Below are 5,769 nucleotides of genomic sequence, written 5' to 3'. Positions count from 1 at the left end.
TATTTGTTTTCAAGAATTTGGAAAATTTGGTTTTTCAGAGCAAAATATGGCTAAAGTAAATGTAAAAATTTTGTAAGGAGATTTAAAATCCTTTTTGCAAAAAGTTTTGAGATAAAATCTTTAAAATCAATATCCAAATATCCAGATTGTTTTTCTTGAGAAAATTTTTTTGTAATTCAAAGTTCTGGGGGTAAAATGGGAAAGATTGGCAATTTTGAAAACCCAGGGTTTTAAAAATCAATTTTGAAAAGTTTAAATATCAAATCTGGATTGACAATTTTGAAAATCAAGAGTTCTGGATCTCAAAATGACATGCTGTGTAGTGAAATGATGCAATGCTATGCAAAGACATGTTCTATGAAATATCACTCTGAGCTCGGACTTTGAAATTTTAGCTTTTTGTCCAGAGAAAGGAATTTGAAATTTTGCAATTTGAAGATGTCTCTGAACATAAATATAGAAATTTTGAGGCTCAAGAATGAAATTTAGGACTTTCTGCAAGGTTTAAACTCAGAAAATGACCATTTTGCCCTTTATTGCTTCCGGAGAACTGAAATGTGTTGATTGAGGGCAAAGTCAAGAATTGAGTGAAAATTTGGGGTGTTTACAGGCGACCGCGTTTCTCGCCACCGCTGACGACCGCAAATTAAGTGCCCGCGACTGCACCGCCGGCAGCTCCACGTCAGCCAACTCCACCTCCGCCGACCGCTCCTCACCATGTTGCGACTGCACCGTCGTAGTTGGGCGAGAACGGTGATGGCAGAGCTTGTTAGGTTGTACAAAGAGAGCAATCGATAGGTTTTACATTACATATTTTGTCTCCCGTTCTTTTTGAACTCAATCAAATTTCTGCATATTTCCTCGCGTAAATCTGGTATATGTTCCTACAACAAAAATATGTAATGTGAAACCAATATATAACAGGAATCCCCAGTAACAGCGGATACAAAGCTCATACAGCATTGAAAACAACTTCTTCTCCTTTGTATATTGCTTCAATGTGCTTCATTACGAATATGCCACAATCGAACCCATTATTTTATTACAGAAGCATCGTCAGCACAAAGCAACATCCACTCGGCAATGTCGACACCCAAATAGTCCTTCAGGAATCCCGCCTGTGATAAAGGGAAAATATAGTACAGTCCGGTCCACCACAAATAGCTACGCTTCACCTATGGGCAAAAGCTTACCAAATGCATAGTGTCACGTTCTACACTACTGTGGCAGTCCAATGAGTTGTAGCACCATAGTTGTTTTTCCACAAAATTCATCTCGTATAACACCCAATGTTCTGGATTTTGCCACAGCGTAGGATGTAAAATCTGTGAATCGATACAATAATTTATAATTCCATAGACAGATCCTGATGGGGATGTAACGACTAAACCTTGGAGAAGAGGTTTGTTAACTTACCTTATCAAAATTCGCAAAGTCTATGAACTCTTCACTGTTGTTCCAACAAGGTAGTGCATCTGCGAATCCACTGGTGTATGGCTTTCGCCAGACGTACATCTGTTGCACGTAATAGTAAGGTTTAACCACCAAGAAAAGTGAGTAAGTCATAAAAGCAATTAAACAATGGCAGGCCAAACATACCATGAAATAAGGGGTGATGATGCGCACTGCATTGCTCGTTGCGTTGCTTTGAATATAATTGACAAAATCACACATTGTCTGGTTGAAAAAATTTACAAACTTCGGAACATACAAACCGAAGACCTAGTAAATGATCGTGGTTGCGTACGTACAAAATTACTGATAGTGTTCCCGTCTGCAAATTCATCTTGCATCTCCTCGATGTAATCTAGGACCTCCTTAAGGAGTTGCCGCCCACCCTTATCTGTGGATGTTGCACTGAGTGTACCATGAGCATAGTATTCAGAATTCGCCATTAAAATTATTTTCTACAGTAAACAACAAAAGATGAAATACGACATGAAAAGGCAAAAATATACGTCTTAAGCGCTAAAGTTGGTACTGTGGGAGTGGTTGTCTTTTTCGTCGGCGTTGTGGCTGGTCTTATTGCTCCCATCGTGCTCTCCTTTGGCGCCATGACTGGTCGTATTGCTCCAATCGTCCTCTCCTTTGGCGCCATGCCTGATCGTACTGCTTCCATCATCCTCTTCTTCGACGTCATGTCTGGTCGTATTGCTCCCATAGTCCTCTTCTTCGGCGCCATGCCTGGACGAAGATATTGATGCCACCTTTGCAACACAGATACAGAATCGACGTCATCAGTCAAATATAAAGGAAACGTCCTTTAACATGCTGCCCTTTTTCGAAAACCGCTCGCAAACTAGATGATTGCATTTTAAATAATTAATAATACGTCATTTCACATGTCGTCCTTGCTCGATAAACACCCGCAAATTAAATTATTATGTTTTAAATAATATAAAATACGTCTTTTCCCATGCTGTCCTTTTTTGAAAACAACCCACTAATTAAATGATTTCGTTTTAAATAATTAAAAATCGTCATTTCGAATATCGTCCTTTATCGAAGACAACCCACAACTTAAATGATTGGGTTTTAAATAATTAAAAAACCGTCGTTTCGACTTCATATTATAACAATGGTTGAATGAGAGATTGACCCGACCAGAACAAACCCGTTTTCCAGGTATGAATAATCTTTGACGATTACTCAATTGATTATCAAACATGGATACAACGATATATTCATGCCACATATCTTAGCTGTTGTCGGTTTTTTAACAACGTTCATTGTCGCTTTATACTAGTATCATTTAACACCGCAAATCCTTGTTGACTTACAACGTTTACAAAGGGACAAGCCATTGTTGTTTGCGTTGTTGACCTCATGAATTGAAATCCTATTTCGCAGTTTGAATTGCAGGTGTTCCCGCAAATGAGCGATTTCTGACAGAGAACAATATCGTACCGATTTTGGTTGGCCGACATTCTATTGCGCGATTGTACTTTACTTACAACTTACTTATGATCATCAGTAGTGATTTCTGAGCATCAATCTTCTCTGATCGCTATTCACTGATGTCATTTACGACGTCAGAACTCATTAAATTATTGTTCATGGCCTACATCGCAAATCTTTTTTGCGATGTATTTTTGAGGGGAAGACAAATACAATGATTGCTGGGCAGAAATGTTGTATCATAACGATGGCGACCTTATTCAATGCCACGCATTCTGAACAATAGACATATATTTTTGATTAAAATTTATTTATTTACGAGATCCACAGATGAAACGTGTCTGTTACATGTAATAATAAAGAATTAAACAATAAAAGAATGTCAAGTTACAATAATTAATTATACAATTATAACAAATAGCTATCGTGATAAAAAAGAATGCCCAGGGTTTATTACTAGGCACTTGACGAATCAGATGAAATATCATACACTTGTCTCTCTGTTTTTATTGGTGGACCCTCTATCCTGGGTGGCCTCTGGGTTGCGTGCATCTTACTAAAAAAGTTGGTCATCATCTTCACAACTGAGTTCAATTGTATTCCTATATTGCTAACTTTTGTCCTTAATTTCTTATTCTCCCTTTCCATACGATCGAACCTTGCGGTAGAGACAATATGCTCTTTTGTAGCAATTGTTCGCTCCTCATCGCGTTTTGTTACTGAGAGAATCGTTGTTGTAACAAAAGAGAGACGACGTTTTGGTTGTAGAGGCTGGGCTGCAACATGAGAGGGGCAGTTGGGATGCATGGGTTCCCAATTTTATCAATCGACAGATTTCGGCGCATTGGTTCCCAATAGCGTTCAAAATAGAAGGGATCAAATTGTCGTCCGTTAGAATCATACGATACGGCAGGGACATCACCCGAGTTCCAAATGAATAATTCGCCCCTATAGCGTTCGCGCCAATTCACATTCCTGCACCCACCACTATTCATCTTCCTTCTCACTTCCAAAGGCATATTTGGGATGGACTGCCCTAAGCCAGATTGTAGGAGAACTCGACTACTATGCTGCAACTCGGCTTCATAATTGGAAAACAGCCACAAATCGCGGTCAGACAATCTAGCAGTCTCTGCAACAACGTCTTGGTCATCGGCCTCCCCATCTCCATAAGGTCTCCACAAAACCTGTACATTGGTAATTCTTTTTAATAATGAGTGACAAATATATTATAATTTACTTAAGCATGATATGGCGACAACGATATGTACTACGAAAAATATTCCTGCAACGATGATTACTTAAAAATGCTAAACATTACAATGATTTATAATACTCAATGATAAGTAAACAATTTTAGAACGTTTACCTCATTCAGTTGCAGCCCATCTAAAATGGACTTAGCATTATGCACTGTGACATTTATTTTAGCCCAGCGACTGATCTTTGAAAAACCACAACTCGTAGAAGCAGCACGTGGACACAATGGGATAATATGTTCTCACGCTCAAGCCTAACAAAAACAATATTATTAGTAACACTACAACCTTCAAAGAAATTAGTCTACAATTACTAACTATGCAATCAACAAATACCTGAACAAATGGCCAAAATCCCTCAACTATTTTCATACCATTACTCGCACGGTAGAGTTGACTGTACAAGTATGCGAGCATAGCGGCACCCCAGGCATAGTTGTCGACTTCGTCTAAGTCTGCAAGGTACTGCAGCCACATGAAACTTATTCTCGAACTAGAACAATCGAAAAATAATGTAAGACCAAAAAAATAAAGAAGGAAGCCGCGCAACTCTTGGTCAGCTGTTTCAGATGCACAAGTAGCGGAGCGACCTTCCCATTTATTACGGAAAAATGAAACTTTCATTATTGTGGACTTCATTCCACCAGAAATACATTGACTCCATTCGTCCATCGACATTCCTAAAAAGGTCGTGCATTCTTCCCTTGCTTTATAGTTTGAATGTCGTAATAGGACAACACTGTCATCGCACTTAAGGCCAGTGATCCTCGCCACATCTTCTAGAGTCATGGTGATCTCAAAAGAATCAAACTGGAATGTGTTAGTCTTAGCATTCCACAAATTTACCAAGTGGGTTATGGTATTCTAACAAGTTTCAAAATATTGTTAGTCCAAAAGGGCACCGAAATGCATATTTCATAATCGGTCCTTCTGATATGCACTCAGCTGACCATACCATGACAGAACTACAGGCCATTGACACCGGCTTCAGAGCTTTTCACCTGGTGCTCTACTTCTCCTGTGACCTCCCTGTAACAAAAAATAACATATTATTCATACCAATTGTCAATTAGTTCCATTTGTACTTATAAATACTATTCTACTAACCGCTATAAATAATATTGGTTGCACACAGACTATCGCAGTAATCTCTATACATATTAATACCTAACACAGTAATCGTTGTACCAAAATCGTTAAACATATTATTAAATCTTCAAAGACAGGACGTATTTATTTACCTTGGTCACTCTTTTCTCCTGTTCTCCCTCCAACCTAGGCCTTTCTGGTGGGTCTACTGCCTCCAACTGCATTTCCCTTTCCTTCACTACCGGCTCCACCATCGCCTTTCTTTCTCTTTCCTTCTTTTTCTCGTCCTCCTTCTACTTCCTTATTCTCTCCTTCCTTTTCTCGAGCTCCTTCTCCTTCCTTTCTCTCTCCTTCCTTTCCTCGTCCTCCTTCTTCTTCCTTATTTTCTCCTTCCTTTTCTCGTGCTCTTTCTCCTTCATTTCTCTCTCCTTCCTTTCCTCGTCCTCCATCTCCTTCCTTTCCTCGTCCTCCATCTCCTTCCTTTCTCTTTGCTTTCGCTCCTCCTCCCTCTCCTTCCTCTCTC

This window comes from Nuphar pumila, chromosome 3, assembly GCF_984573655.1.
Source record: "Nuphar pumila chromosome 3, dmNupPumi1.hap1.1, whole genome shotgun sequence".
NCBI lineage: Eukaryota > Viridiplantae > Streptophyta > Magnoliopsida > Nymphaeales > Nymphaeaceae > Nuphar > Nuphar pumila.
The sequence above is the reverse complement of the archived record's forward strand: the minus strand, read 5'-3'. Positions refer to the sequence as shown.